At 45.5% G+C, this 13,730-nt stretch overlaps 12 non-coding genes across 12 annotated transcripts; 7 read left to right on the plus strand and 5 right to left on the minus strand.

The window, feature by feature from the left end:
* Positions 1–730: 730 nt before the first annotated feature.
* TRNAR-ACG (transfer RNA arginine (anticodon ACG)) lies at positions 731–803 on the minus strand. Its single transcript has one exon. It is a non-coding gene; the product is annotated as a tRNA-Arg (tRNA).
* Positions 804–1,573: 770 nt separating this feature from the next.
* On the plus strand, positions 1,574–1,680 carry LOC146820373 (U6 spliceosomal RNA). Its single transcript, XR_014965048.1, has one exon. It is a non-coding gene; the product is annotated as a U6 spliceosomal RNA (small nuclear RNA).
* A 1,009-nt stretch (positions 1,681–2,689) lies between these two features.
* Positions 2,690–2,762, minus strand: TRNAR-ACG (transfer RNA arginine (anticodon ACG)). Its single transcript has one exon. It is a non-coding gene; the product is annotated as a tRNA-Arg (tRNA).
* A 774-nt stretch (positions 2,763–3,536) lies between these two features.
* Positions 3,537–3,643, plus strand: LOC146820375 (U6 spliceosomal RNA). Its single transcript, XR_014965049.1, has one exon. It is a non-coding gene; the product is annotated as a U6 spliceosomal RNA (small nuclear RNA).
* Positions 3,644–5,508: 1,865 nt separating this feature from the next.
* On the plus strand, positions 5,509–5,615 carry LOC146820376 (U6 spliceosomal RNA). Its single transcript, XR_014965444.1, has one exon. It is a non-coding gene; the product is annotated as a U6 spliceosomal RNA (small nuclear RNA).
* Positions 5,616–6,614: 999 nt separating this feature from the next.
* Positions 6,615–6,687, minus strand: TRNAR-ACG (transfer RNA arginine (anticodon ACG)). Its single transcript has one exon. It is a non-coding gene; the product is annotated as a tRNA-Arg (tRNA).
* A 776-nt stretch (positions 6,688–7,463) lies between these two features.
* LOC146820378 (U6 spliceosomal RNA) lies at positions 7,464–7,570 on the plus strand. Its single transcript, XR_014965057.1, has one exon. It is a non-coding gene; the product is annotated as a U6 spliceosomal RNA (small nuclear RNA).
* A 1,009-nt stretch (positions 7,571–8,579) lies between these two features.
* TRNAR-ACG (transfer RNA arginine (anticodon ACG)) lies at positions 8,580–8,652 on the minus strand. The gene has a single exon. It is a non-coding gene; the product is annotated as a tRNA-Arg (tRNA).
* A 776-nt stretch (positions 8,653–9,428) lies between these two features.
* On the plus strand, positions 9,429–9,535 carry LOC146820380 (U6 spliceosomal RNA). The gene has a single exon (XR_014965066.1). It is a non-coding gene; the product is annotated as a U6 spliceosomal RNA (small nuclear RNA).
* A 1,009-nt stretch (positions 9,536–10,544) lies between these two features.
* Positions 10,545–10,617, minus strand: TRNAR-ACG (transfer RNA arginine (anticodon ACG)). Its single transcript has one exon. It is a non-coding gene; the product is annotated as a tRNA-Arg (tRNA).
* Positions 10,618–11,391: 774 nt separating this feature from the next.
* LOC146820382 (U6 spliceosomal RNA) lies at positions 11,392–11,498 on the plus strand. Its single transcript, XR_014965073.1, has one exon. It is a non-coding gene; the product is annotated as a U6 spliceosomal RNA (small nuclear RNA).
* A 1,865-nt stretch (positions 11,499–13,363) lies between these two features.
* Positions 13,364–13,470, plus strand: LOC146820383 (U6 spliceosomal RNA). Its single transcript, XR_014965397.1, has one exon. It is a non-coding gene; the product is annotated as a U6 spliceosomal RNA (small nuclear RNA).
* Positions 13,471–13,730: the final 260 nt, after the last annotated feature.

Genomic DNA, 13,730 nt, shown 5'->3' on the forward strand with positions numbered 1-13,730 from the left:
GCGTTGCTTTGTGGGAAGCAAGACAAAGAGAAGGGGAGGGCCTATGCAAATGATGGCCTCAGGGCTGTCTGGGAGTCCCTTTTCAGCAGTACTGTTAAAATCCGCCTTGCAACCAGATTGGTCTGGTAAGCTGAAAAATACCAGGCATGATTGGGCACCGGGTCCTCTAGGCCCTTGGAGGACATATTGGGCCTGCATCCCTCAGTTTCTGAGGTCCAAGAAATGTTCACCCTCCACCCTAATAGAGAGGTCTTGGCCGATCGGGGCAGAAGGGAGCAGGGCAAGATGCTCATGATCCTGCTCTAATAATGAACTGCCTTCCTCTCTCCTTACCTGTGGTTATGCCTGGCTGCTTGGTTCCAGTTGTAGGCCTACATCCCACAGGCAATTTGCTTGTCTCTCTCACACATGTAAATGGGTCAGCACTCAAGTGCGCACACCTGCCTGCACCCACAGATCCTCTCACACACACTTTTCTCAACAAGATTTTTTCCTAGTTTAGAGACTCAGAGACCCATGTTGAAATACAAAAGCAGCACACCACATGACGGCCTTCACATAGAATCCAGCAGCAAATGGGAAACTTTTAACCAGCCGTGGTCCTATTACTGCAGCCCTACCATGGAACGACTGCTGGATGAGTCGTGCTCAAGAATATTGAACCTACAACAAGTCTGAGGTAAATAAGAATTCCACAGGAATACCATAAAACAGGGACCTATGACCCTTTCGAGCCAGATAGGAGTCGAACCTACAATCTTCTGATCCGTAGTCAGACACGTTATCCATTGCGCCACTGGCCCCATGTAGGTACACCCATACTTTTGTCCTTAAGAGGACCAGAAATTGTGTGTGTGTGTGTGTTTTAAAACACCATTCCATCAACCTTTTTAGCCATGTTTACTGCTCACAACCAGAAGACACAAGTAAACCCACCTGAGGGACCTCCTGAAATTCTGTTCTGTCAGGTGTTCCTAACTTATACAAAGGACTTTAGGAGGAGGAAGGACCTAAAAGTCAGGCGAAATGGTCCTAGATCCAAGGAAATGTTTTAGATCAGCCTCAGTTTCTTAAATAGTCTGCATTAACATCATCAGTTCCACGTCTGTGTGGAGCTGATCTTGAGGACTTCTTAATCAGCAGGCGGGTACAACAATAAAGTGTTTAATATTACAATACAGGTGAAAATTCAGACACCTTGTCATAGGCTCACCTTGTCCAGGGACCCAGGCATGCTGCCTTTCCACTCTCAGAGCCCTTCACCTAACCTACTGTGCAGCTGTTTCACCTCTAATATCACTGTTCCACAGGCAGCGTGATGTCACAATGTTCCTTGTCTGTAGCCTGAACCATGAGCCTTTGCAACCCTGGCATAATCTACATACTTCCAATTGGTGAAGTCTTGGACCACAAATGCAGTGAAGAATAATGGATTGTTACTCTTCATTCATTTTTGCCCATTGGCTCAGATTTGAATGCTTACAGGCCATCCGAGCATCTCTGCCAGGCCACCCTATGTCTAGAGACTGTAGATTTAGAGAGTTTATAAACATTGTAGGTTCATCAATGAAGTGTGCTCGCTTCGGCAGCACATATACTAAAATTGGAACGATACAGAGAAGATTAGCATGGCCCCTGCGCAAGGATGACACGCAAATTCGTGAAGCGTTCCATATTTTTACCAGCTTTCAGGAGAGAAATGTTCTATGTTTTCAAGACTAATTGAAATAATAAAGCAGGTTCCAGTGCTTTCCTCCTAATATGTATTTTTCAATTTTTCTCTCCTCAACATTTTTAATGTATTTACCTCGCAGTAAAGAAGGTGCACTCTATGTGTCCAGCTGCATTTAGCAAGGAAGCCTGCAGGACTTCTGGGACTTTTCTTTCTCTTCTTCAGCCTCCCTGTCATTATTCTTCACAACCCCCAAATCTATACTGCTGCCAGCGATGCGTTGCTTTGTGGGAAGCAAGACAAAGAGAAGGGGAGGGCCTATGCAAATGATGGCCTCAGGGCTGTCTGGGAGTCCCTTTTCAGCAGTACTGTTAAAATCCGCCTTGCAACCAGATTGGTCGGGTAAGCTGAAAAACACCAGGCATGATTGGGCACCGGGTCCTCTAGGCCCTTGGAGGACATATTGGGCCTGCATCCCTCAGTTTCTGAGGTCCAAGAAATGTTCACCCTCCACCCTAATAGAGAGGTCTTGGCCGATCGTGGCCGATCAGGGCAGAAGGGAGCAGGGCAAGATGCTCATGATCCTGCTCTAATAATGAACTGCCTTCCTCTCTCCTTACCTGTGGTTATGCCTGGCTGCTTGGTTCCAGTTGTAGGCCTACATCCCACAGGCAATTTGCTTGTCTCTCTCACACATGTAAATGGGTCAGCACTCAAGTGCACACACCTGCCTGCACCCACAGATCCTCTCACACACACTTTTCTCAACAAGATTTTTTCCTAGTTTAGAGACTCAGAGACCCATGTTGAAATACAAAAGCAGCACACTACATGACGGCCTTCACATAGAATCCAGCAGCAAATGGGAAACTTTTAACTAGCCGTGGTCCTATTACTGCAGCCCTACCATGGAACGACTGCTGGATGAGTCGTGCTCGAGAATATTGAACCTACAACAAGTCTGAGGTAAATAAGAATTCCACAGGAATACCATAAAACAGGGACCTATGACCCTTTCGAGCCAGATAGGAATCAAACCTACAATCTTCTGATCCGTAGTCAGACGCGTTATCCATTGCGCCACTGGCCCCATGTAGGTACACCCATACTTTTGTCCTTAAGAGGACCAGAAATTGTGTGTGTGTGTGTGTGTGTTTTAAAACACCATTCCATCAACATTTTTAGCCATGTTTACTGCTCACAACCAGAAGACACAAGTAAACCCACCTGAGGGACCTCCTGAAATTCTGTTCTGTCAGGTGTTCCTAACTTATACAAAGGACTTTAGGAGGAGGAAGGACCTAAAAGTCAGGCGAAATGGTCCTAGATCCAAGGAAATGTTTTAGATCAGCCTCAGTTTCTTAAATAGTCTGCATTAACATCATCAGTTCCACGTCTGTGTGGAGCTGATCTTGAGGACTTCTTTATCAGCAGGCGGGTACAACAATAAAGTGTTTAATATTACAATACAGGCGAAAATTCAGACACCTTGTCATAGGCTCACCTTGTCCAGGGACCCAGGCATGCTACCTTTCCACTCTCAGAGCCCTTCACCTAACCTACTGTGCAGCTGTTTCACCTCTAATATCACTGTTCCACAGGCAGCGTGATGTCACAATGTTCCTTGTCTGTAGCCTGAACCATGAGCCTTTGCAACCCTGGCATAATCTACATACTTCCAATTGGTGAAGTCTTGGACCACAAATGCAGTGAAGAATAATGGATTGTTACTCTTCATTCATTTTTGCCCATTGGCTCAGATTTGAATGCTTACAGGCCATCCGAGCATCTCTGCCAGGCCACCCTATGTCTAGAGACTGTAGATTTAGAGAGTTTATAAACATTGTAGGTTCATCAATGAAGTGTGCTCGCTTCGGCAGCACATATACTAAAATTGGAACGATACAGAGAAGATTAGCATGGCCCCTGCGCAAGGATGACACGCAAATTCGTGAAGCGTTCCATATTTTTACCAGCTCTCAGGAGAGAAATGTTCTATGTTTTCAAGACTAATTAAAATAATAAAGCAGGTTCCAGTGCTTTCCTCCTAATATGTATTTTTCAATTTTTCTCTCCTCAACATTTTTAATGTATTTACCTCGCAGTAAAGAAGGTGCACTCTATGTGTCCAGCTGCATTTAGCAAGGAAGCCTGCAGGATTTCTGGGACTTTTCTTTCTCTTCTTCAGCCTCCCTGTCATTATTCTTCACAACCCCCAAATCTATACTGCTGCCAGCGATGCGTTGCTTTGTGGGAAGCAAGACAAAGAGAAGGGGAGGGCCTATGCAAATGATGGCCTCAGGGCTGTCTGGGAGTCCCTTTTCAGCAGTACTGTTAAAATCCGCCTTGCAACCAGATTGGTCGGGTAAGCTGAAAAACACCAGGCATGATTGGGCACCGGGTCCTCTAGGCCCTTGGAGGACATATTGGGCCTGCATCCCTCAGTTTCTGAGGTCCAAGAAATGTTCACCCTCCACCCTAATAGAGAGGTCTTGGCCGATCGTGGCCGATCGGGGCAGAAGGGAGCAGGGCAAGATGCTCATGATCCTGCTCTAATAATGAACTGCCTTCCTCTCTCCTTACCTGTGGTTATGCCTGGCTGCTTGGTTCCAGTTGTAGGCCTACATCCCACAGGCAATTTGCTTGTCTCTCTCACACATGTAAATGGGTCAGCACTCAAGTGCACACACCTGCCTGCACCCACAGATCCTCTCACACACACTTTTCTCAACAAGATTTTTTCCTAGTTTAGAGACTCAGAGACCCATGTTGAAATACAAAAGCAGCACACCACATGACGGCCTTCACATAGAATCCAGCAGCAAATGGGAAACTTTTAACTAGCCGTGGTCCTATTACTGCAGCCCTACCATGGAACGACTGCTGGATGAGTCGTGCTCGAGAATATTGAACCTACAACAAGTCTGAGGTAAATAAGAATTCCACAGGAATACCATAAACAGGGACCTATGACCCTTTCGAGCCAGATAGGAATCAAACCTACAATCGTCTGATCCGTAGTCAGACGCGTTATCCATTGCGCCACTGGCCCCATGTAGGTACACCCATACTTTTGTCCTTAAGAGGACCAGAAATTGTGTGTGTGTGTGTGTGTGTGTGTGTGTGTTTTAAAACACCATTCCATCAACCTTTTTAGCCATGTTTACTGCTCACAACCAGAAGACACAAGTAAACCCACCTGAGGGACCTCCTGAAATTCTGTTCTGTCAGGTGTTCCTAACTTATACAAAGGACTTTAGGAGGAGGAAGGACCTAAAAGTCAGGCGAAATGGTCCTAGATCCAAGGAAATGTTTTAGATCAGCCTCAGTTTCTTAAATAGTCTGCATTAACATCATCAGTTCCACGTCTGTGTGGAGCTGATCTTGAGGACTTCTTAATCAGCAGGCGGGTACAACAATAAAGTGTTTAATATTACAATACAGGCGAAAATTCAGACACCTTGTCATAGGCTCACCTTGTCCAGGGACCCAGGCATGCTGCCTTTCCACTCTCAGAGCCCTTCACCTAACCTACTGTGCAGCTGTTTCACCTCTAATATCACTGTTCCACAGGCAGCGTGATGTCACAATGTTCCTTGTCTGTAGCCTGAACCATGAGCCTTTGCAACCCTGGCATAATCTACATACTTCCAATTGGTGAAGTCTTGGACCACAAATGCAGTGAAGAATAATGGATTGTTACTCTTCATTCATTTTTGCCCATTGGCTCAGATTTGAATGCTTACAGGCCATCCGAGCATCTCTGCCAGGCCACCCTATGTCTAGAGACTGTAGATTTAGAGAGTTTATAAACATTGTAGGTTCATCAATGAAGTGTGCTCGCTTCGGCAGCACATATACTAAAATTGGAACGATACAGAGAAGATTAGCATGGCCCCTGCGCAAGGATGACACGCAAATTCATGAAGCGTACCATATTTTTACCAGCTTTCAGGAGAGAAATGTTCTATGTTTTCAAGACTAATTGAAATAATAAAGCAGGTTCCAGTGCTTTCCTCCTAATATGTATTTTTCAATTTTTCTCTCCTCAACATTTTTAATGTATTTACCTCGCAGTAAAGAAGGTGCACTCTATGTGTCCAGCTGCATTTAGCAAGGAAGCCTGCAGGACTTCTGGGACTTTTCTTTCTCTTCTTCAGCCTCCCTGTCATTATTCTTCACAACCCCCAAATCTATACTGCTGCCAGCGATGCGTTGCTTTGTGGGAAGCAAGACAAAGAGAAGGGGAGGGCCTATGCAAATGATGGCCTCAGGGCTGTCTGGGAGTCCCTTTTCAGCAGTACTGTTAAAATCCGCCTTGCAACCAGATTGGTCTGGTAAGCTGAAAAATACCAGGCATGATTGGGCACCGGGTCCTCTAGGCCCTTGGAGGACATATTGGGCCTGCATCCCTCAGTTTCTGAGGTCCAAGAAATGTTCACCCTCCACCCTAATAGAGAGGTCTTGGCCGATCGGGGCAGAAGGGAGCAGGGCAAGATGCTCATGATCCTGCTCTAATAATGAACTGCCTTCCTCTCTCCTTACCTGTGGTTATGCCTGGCTGCTTGGTTCCAGTTGTAGGCCTACATCCCACAGGCAATTTGCTTGTCTCTCTCACACATGTAAATGGGTCAGCACTCAAGTGCGCACACCTGCCTGCACCCACAGATCCTCTCACACACACTTTTCTCAACAAGATTTTTTCCTAGTTTAGAGACTCAGAGACCCATGTTGAAATACAAAAGCAGCACACCACATGACGGCCTTCACATAGAATCCAGCAGCAAATGGGAAACTTTTAACCAGCCGTGGTCCTATTACTGCAGCCCTACCATGGAACGACTGCTGGATGAGTCGTGCTCAAGAATATTGAACCTACAACAAGTCTGAGGTAAATAAGAATTCCACAGGAATACCATAAAACAGGGACCTATGACCCTTTCGAGCCAGATAGGAGTCGAACCTACAATCTTCTGATCCGTAGTCAGACACGTTATCCATTGCGCCACTGGCCCCATGTAGGTACACCCATACTTTTGTCCTTAAGAGGACCAGAAATTGTGTGTGTGTGTGTGTGTGTGTTTTAAAACACCATTCCATCAACCTTTTTAGCCATGTTTACTGCTCACAACCAGAAGACACAAGTAAACCCACCTGAGGGACCTCCTGAAATTCTGTTCTGTCAGGTGTTCCTAACTTATACAAAGGACTTTAGGAGGAGGAAGGACCTAAAAGTCAGGCGAAATGGTCCTAGATCCAAGGAAATGTTTTAGATCAGCCTCAGTTTCTTAAATAGTCTGCATTAACATCATCAGTTCCACGTCTGTGTGGAGCTGATCTTGAGGACTTCTTAATCAGCAGGCGGGTACAACAATAAAGTGTTTAATATTACAATACAGGTGAAAATTCAGACACCTTGTCATAGGCTCACCTTGTCCAGGGACCCAGGCATGCTGCCTTTCCACTCTCAGAGCCCTTCACCTAACCTACTGTGCAGCTGTTTCACCTCTAATATCACTGTTCCACAGGCAGCGTGATGTCACAATGTTCCTTGTCTGTAGCCTGAACCATGAGCCTTTGCAACCCTGGCATAATCTACATACTTCCAATTGGTGAAGTCTTGGACCACAAATGCAGTGAAGAATAATGGATTGTTACTCTTCATTCATTTTTGCCCATTGGCTCAGATTTGAATGCTTACAGGCCATCCGAGCATCTCTGCCAGGCCACCCTATGTCTAGAGACTGTAGATTTAGAGAGTTTATAAACATTGTAGGTTCATCAATGAAGTGTGCTCGCTTCGGCAGCACATATACTAAAATTGGAACGATACAGAGAAGATTAGCATGGCCCCTGCGCAAGGATGACACGCAAATTCGTGAAGCGTTCCATATTTTTACCAGCTTTCAGGAGAGAAATGTTCTATGTTTTCAAGACTAATTGAAATAATAAAGCAGGTTCCAGTGCTTTCCTCCTAATATGTATTTTTCAATTTTTCTCTCCTCAACATTTTTAATGTATTTACCTCGCAGTAAAGAAGGTGCACTCTATGTGTCCAGCTGCATTTAGCAAGGAAGCCTGCAGGACTTCTGGGACTTTTCTTTCTCTTCTTCAGCCTCCCTGTCATTATTCTTCACAACCCCCAAATCTATACTGCTGCCAGCGATGCGTTGCTTTGTGGGAAGCAAGACAAAGAGAAGGGGAGGGCCTATGCAAATGATGGCCTCAGGGCTGTCTGGGAGTCCCTTTTCAGCAGTACTGTTAAAATCCGCCTTGCAACCAGATTGGTCGGGTAAGCTGAAAAACACCAGGCATGATTGGGCACCGGGTCCTCTAGGCCCTTGGAGGACATATTGGGCCTGCATCCCTCAGTTTCTGAGGTCCAAGAAATGTTCACCCTCCACCCTAATAGAGAGGTCTTGGCCGATCGTGGCCGATCGGGGCAGAAGGGAGCAGGGCAAGATGCTCATGATCCTGCTCTAATAATGAACTGCCTTCCTCTCTCCTTACCTGTGGTTATGCCTGGCTGCTTGGTTCCAGTTGTAGGCCTACATCCCACAGGCAATTTGCTTGTCTCTCTCACACATGTAAATGGGTCAGCACTCAAGTGCACACACCTGCCTGCACCCACAGATCCTCTCACACACACTTTTCTCAACAAGATTTTTTCCTAGTTTAGAGACTCAGAGACCCATGTTGAAATACAAAAGCAGCACACCACATGACGGCCTTCACATAGAATCCAGCAGCAAATGGGAAACTTTTAACCAGCCGTGGTCCTATTACTGCAGCCCTACCATGGAACGACTGCTGGATGAGTCGTGCTCAAGAATATTGAACCTACAACAAGTCTGAGGTAAATAAGAATTCCACAGGAATACCATAAAACAGGGACCTATGACCCTTTCGAGCCAGATAGGAGTCGAACCTACAATCTTCTGATCCGTAGTCAGACGCGTTATCCATTGCGCCACTGGCCCCATGTAGGTACACCCATACTTTTGTCCTTAAGAGGACCAGAAATTGTGTGTGTGTGTGTGTGTGTGTTTTAAAACACCATTCCATCAACCTTTTTAGCCATGTTTACTGCTCACAACCAGAAGACACAAGTAAACCCACCTGAGGGACCTCCTGAAATTCTGTTCTGTCAGGTGTTCCTAACTTATACAAAGGACTTTAGGAGGAGGAAGGACCTAAAAGTCAGGCGAAATGGTCCTAGATCCAAGGAAATGTTTTAGATCAGCCTCAGTTTCTTAAATAGTCTGCATTAACATCATCAGTTCCACGTCTGTGTGGAGCTGATCTTGAGGACTTCTTAATCAGCAGGCGGGTACAACAATAAAGTGTTTAATATTACAATACAGGCGAAAATTCAGACACCTTGTCATAGGCTCACCTTGTCCAGGGACCCAGGCATGCTGCCTTTCCACTCTCAGAGCCCTTCACCTAACCTACTGTGCAGCTGTTTCACCTCTAATATCACTGTTCCACAGGCAGCTTGATGTCACAATGTTCCTTGTCTGTAGCCTGAACCATGAGCCTTTGCAACCCTGGCATAATCTACATACTTCCAATTGGTGAAGTCTTGGACCACAAATGCAGTGAAGAATAATGGATTGTTACTCTTCATTCATTTTTGCCCATTGGCTCAGATTTGAATGCTTACAGGCCATCCGAGCATCTCTGCCAGGCCACCCTATGTCTAGAGACTGTAGATTTAGAGAGTTTATAGACATTGTAGGTTCATCAATGAAGTGTGCTCGCTTCGGCAGCACATATACTAAAATTGGAACGATACAGAGAAGATTAGCATGGCCCCTGCGCAAGGATGACACGCAAATTCGTGAAGCGTTCCATATTTTTACCAGCTTTCAGGAGAGAAATGTTCTATGTTTTCAAGACTAATTGAAATAATAAAGCAGGTTCCAGTGCTTTCCTCCTAATATGTATTTTTCAATTTTTCTCTCCTCAACATTTTTAATGTATTTACCTCGCAGTAAAGAAGGTGCACTCTATGTGTCCAGCTGCATTTAGCAAGGAAGCCTGCAGGACTTCTGGGACTTTTCTTTCTCTTCTTCAGCCTCCCTGTCATTATTCTTCACAACCCCCAAATCTATACTGCTGCCAGCGATGCGTTGCTTTGTGGGAAGCAAGACAAAGAGAAGGGGAGGGCCTATGCAAATGATGGCCTCAGGGCTGTCTGGGAGTCCCTTTTCAGCAGTAATGTTAAAATCCGCCTTGCAACCAAATTGGTCGGGTAAGCTGAAAAACACAAGGCATGATTGGGCACCGGGTCCTCTAGGCCCTTGGAGGACATATTGGGCCTGCATCCCTCAGTTTCTGAGGTCCAAGAAATGTTCACCCTCCACCCTAATAGAGAGGTATTGGCCGATCGTGGCCGATCAGGGCAGAAGGGAGCAGGGCAAGATGCTCATGATCCTGCTCTAATAATGAACTGCCTTCCTCTCTCCTTACCTGTGGTTATGCCTGGCTGCTTGGTTCCAGTTGTAGGCCTACATCCCACAGGCAATTTGCTTGTCTCTCTCACACATGTAAATGGGTCAGCACTCAAGTGCACACACCTGCCTGCACCCACAGATCCTCTCACACACACTTTTCTCAACAAGATTTTTTCCTAGTTTAGAGACTCAGAGACCCATGTTGAAATACAAAAGCAGCACACTACATGACGGCCTTCACATAGAATCCAGCAGCAAATGGGAAACTTTTAACTAGCCGTGGTCCTATTACTGCAGCCCTACCATGGAACGACTGCTGGATGAGTCGTGCTCGAGAATATTGAACCTACAACAAGTCTGAGGTAAATAAGAATTCCACAGGAATACCATAAAACAGGGACCTATGACCCTTTCGAGCCAGATAGGAATCAAACCTACAATCTTCTGATCCGTAGTCAGACGCGTTATCCATTGCGCCACTGGCCCCATGTAGGTACACCCATACTTTTGTCCTTAAGAGGACCAGAAATTGTGTGTGTGTGTGTGTGTGTTTTAAAACACCATTCCATCAACATTTTTAGCCATGTTTACTGCTCACAACCAGAAGACACAAGTAAACCCACCTGAGGGACCTCCTGAAATTCTGTTCTGTCAGGTGTTCCTAACTTATACAAAGGACTTTAGGAGGAGGAAGGACCTAAAAGTCAGGCGAAATGGTCCTAGATCCAAGGAAATGTTTTAGATCAGCCTCAGTTTCTTAAATAGTCTGCATTAACATCATCAGTTCCACGTCTGTGTGGAGCTGATCTTGAGGACTTCTTTATCAGCAGGCGGGTACAACAATAAAGTGTTTAATATTACAATACAGGCGAAAATTCAGACACCTTGTCATAGGCTCACCTTGTCCAGGGACCCAGGCATGCTACCTTTCCACTCTCAGAGCCCTTCACCTAACCTACTGTGCAGCTGTTTCACCTCTAATATCACTGTTCCACAGGCAGCGTGATGTCACAATGTTCCTTGTCTGTAGCCTGAACCATGAGCCTTTGCAACCCTGGCATAATCTACATACTTCCAATTGGTGAAGTCTTGGACCACAAATGCAGTGAAGAATAATGGATTGTTACTCTTCATTCATTTTTGCCCATTGGCTCAGATTTGAATGCTTACAGGCCATCCGAGCATCTCTGCCAGGCCACCCTATGTCTAGAGACTGTAGATTTAGAGAGTTTATAAACATTGTAGGTTCATCAATGAAGTGTGCTCGCTTCGGCAGCACATATACTAAAATTGGAACGATACAGAGAAGATTAGCATGGCCCCTGCGCAAGGATGACACGCAAATTCGTGAAGCGTTCCATATTTTTACCAGCTCTCAGGAGAGAAATGTTCTATGTTTTCAAGACTAATTAAAATAATAAAGCAGGTTCCAGTGCTTTCCTCCTAATATGTATTTTTCAATTTTTCTCTCCTCAACATTTTTAATGTATTTACCTCGCAGTAAAGAAGGTGCACTCTATGTGTCCAGCTGCATTTAGCAAGGAAGCCTGCAGGATTTCTGGGACTTTTCTTTCTCTTCTTCAGCCTCCCTGTCATTATTCTTCACAACCCCCAAATCTATACTGCTGCCAGCGATGCGTTGCTTTGTGGGAAGCAAGACAAAGAGAAGGGGAGGGCCTATGCAAATGATGGCCTCAGGGCTGTCTGGGAGTCCCTTTTCAGCAGTACTGTTAAAATCCGCCTTGCAACCAGATTGGTCGGGTAAGCTGAAAAACACCAGGCATGATTGGGCACCGGGTCCTCTAGGCCCTTGGAGGACATATTGGGCCTGCATCCCTCAGTTTCTGAGGTCCAAGAAATGTTCACCCTCCACCCTAATAGAGAGGTCTTGGCCGATCGTGGCCGATCGGGGCAGAAGGGAGCAGGGCAAGATGCTCATGATCCTGCTCTAATAATGAACTGCCTTCCTCTCTCCTTACCTGTGGTTATGCCTGGCTGCTTGGTTCCAGTTGTAGGCCTACATCCCACAGGCAATTTGCTTGTCTCTCTCACACATGTAAATGGGTCAGCACTCAAGTGCACACACCTGCCTGCACCCACAGATCCTCTCACACACACTTTTCTCAACAAGATTTTTTCCTAGTTTAGAGACTCAGAGACCCATGTTGAAATACAAAAGCAGCACACCACATGACGGCCTTCACATAGAATCCAGCAGCAAATGGGAAACTTTTAACTAGCCGTGGTCCTATTACTGCAGCCCTACCATGGAACGACTGCTGGATGAGTCGTGCTCGAGAATATTGAACCTACAACAAGTCTGAGGTAAATAAGAATTCCACAGGAATACCATAAACAGGGACCTATGACCCTTTCGAGCCAGATAGGAATCAAACCTACAATCGTCTGATCCGTAGTCAGACGCGTTATCCATTGCGCCACTGGCCCCATGTAGGTACACCCATACTTTTGTCCTTAAGAGGACCAGAAATTGTGTTTGTGTGTGTGTGTGTGTGTGTGTGTTTTAAAACACCATTCCATCAACCTTTTTAGCCATGTTTACTGCTCACAACCAGAAGACACAAGTAAACCCACCTGAGGGACCTCCTGAAATTCTGTTCTGTCAGGTGTTCCTAACTTATACAAAGGACTTTAGGAGGAGGAAGGACCTAAAAGTCAGGCGAAATGGTCCTAGATCCAAGGAAATGTTTTAGATCAGCCTCAGTTTCTTAAATAGTCTGCATTAACATCATCAGTTCCACGTCTGTGTGGAGCTGATCTTGAGGACTTCTTAATCAGCAGGCGGGTACAACAATAAAGTGTTTAATATTACAATACAGGCGAAAATTCAGACACCTTGTCATAGGCTCACCTTGTCCAGGGACCCAGGCATGCTGCCTTTCCACTCTCAGAGCCCTTCACCTAACCTACTGTGCAGCTGTTTCACCTCTAATATCACTGTTCCACAGGCAGCGTGATGTCACAATGTTCCTTGTCTGTAGCCTGAACCATGAGCCTTTGCAACCCTGGCATAATCTACATACTTCCAATTGGTGAAGTCTTGGACCACAAATGCAGTGAAGAATAATGGATTGTTACTCTTCATTCATTTTTGCCCATTGGCTCAGATTTGAATGCTTACAGGCCATCCGAGCATCTCTGCCAGGCCACCCTATGTCTAGAGACTGTAGATTTAGAGAGTTTATAAACATTGTAGGTTCATCACTGAAGTGTGCTCGCTTCGGCAGCACATATACTAAAATTGGAACGATACAGAGAAGATTAGCATGGCCCCTGCGCAAGGATGACACGCAAATTCGTGAAGCGTACCATATTTTTACCAGCTTTCAGGAGAGAAATGTTCTATGTTTTCAAGACTAATTGAAATAATAAAGCAGGTTCCAGTGCTTTCCTCCTAATATGTATTTTTCAATTTTTCTCTCCTCAACATTTTTAATGTATTTACCTCGCAGTAAAGAAGGTGTACTCTATGTGTCCAGCTGCATTTAGCAAGGAAGCCTGCAGGACTTCTGGGACTTTTCTTTCTCTTCTTCAGCCTCCCTGTCATTATTCTTCACAACCCCCAAATCTATACTGCT

The sequence above is a fragment of the Triturus cristatus genome, chromosome 6 (assembly GCF_964204655.1).
Source record: "Triturus cristatus chromosome 6, aTriCri1.1, whole genome shotgun sequence".
Taxonomy (NCBI): Eukaryota; Metazoa; Chordata; class Amphibia; order Caudata; family Salamandridae; genus Triturus; species Triturus cristatus.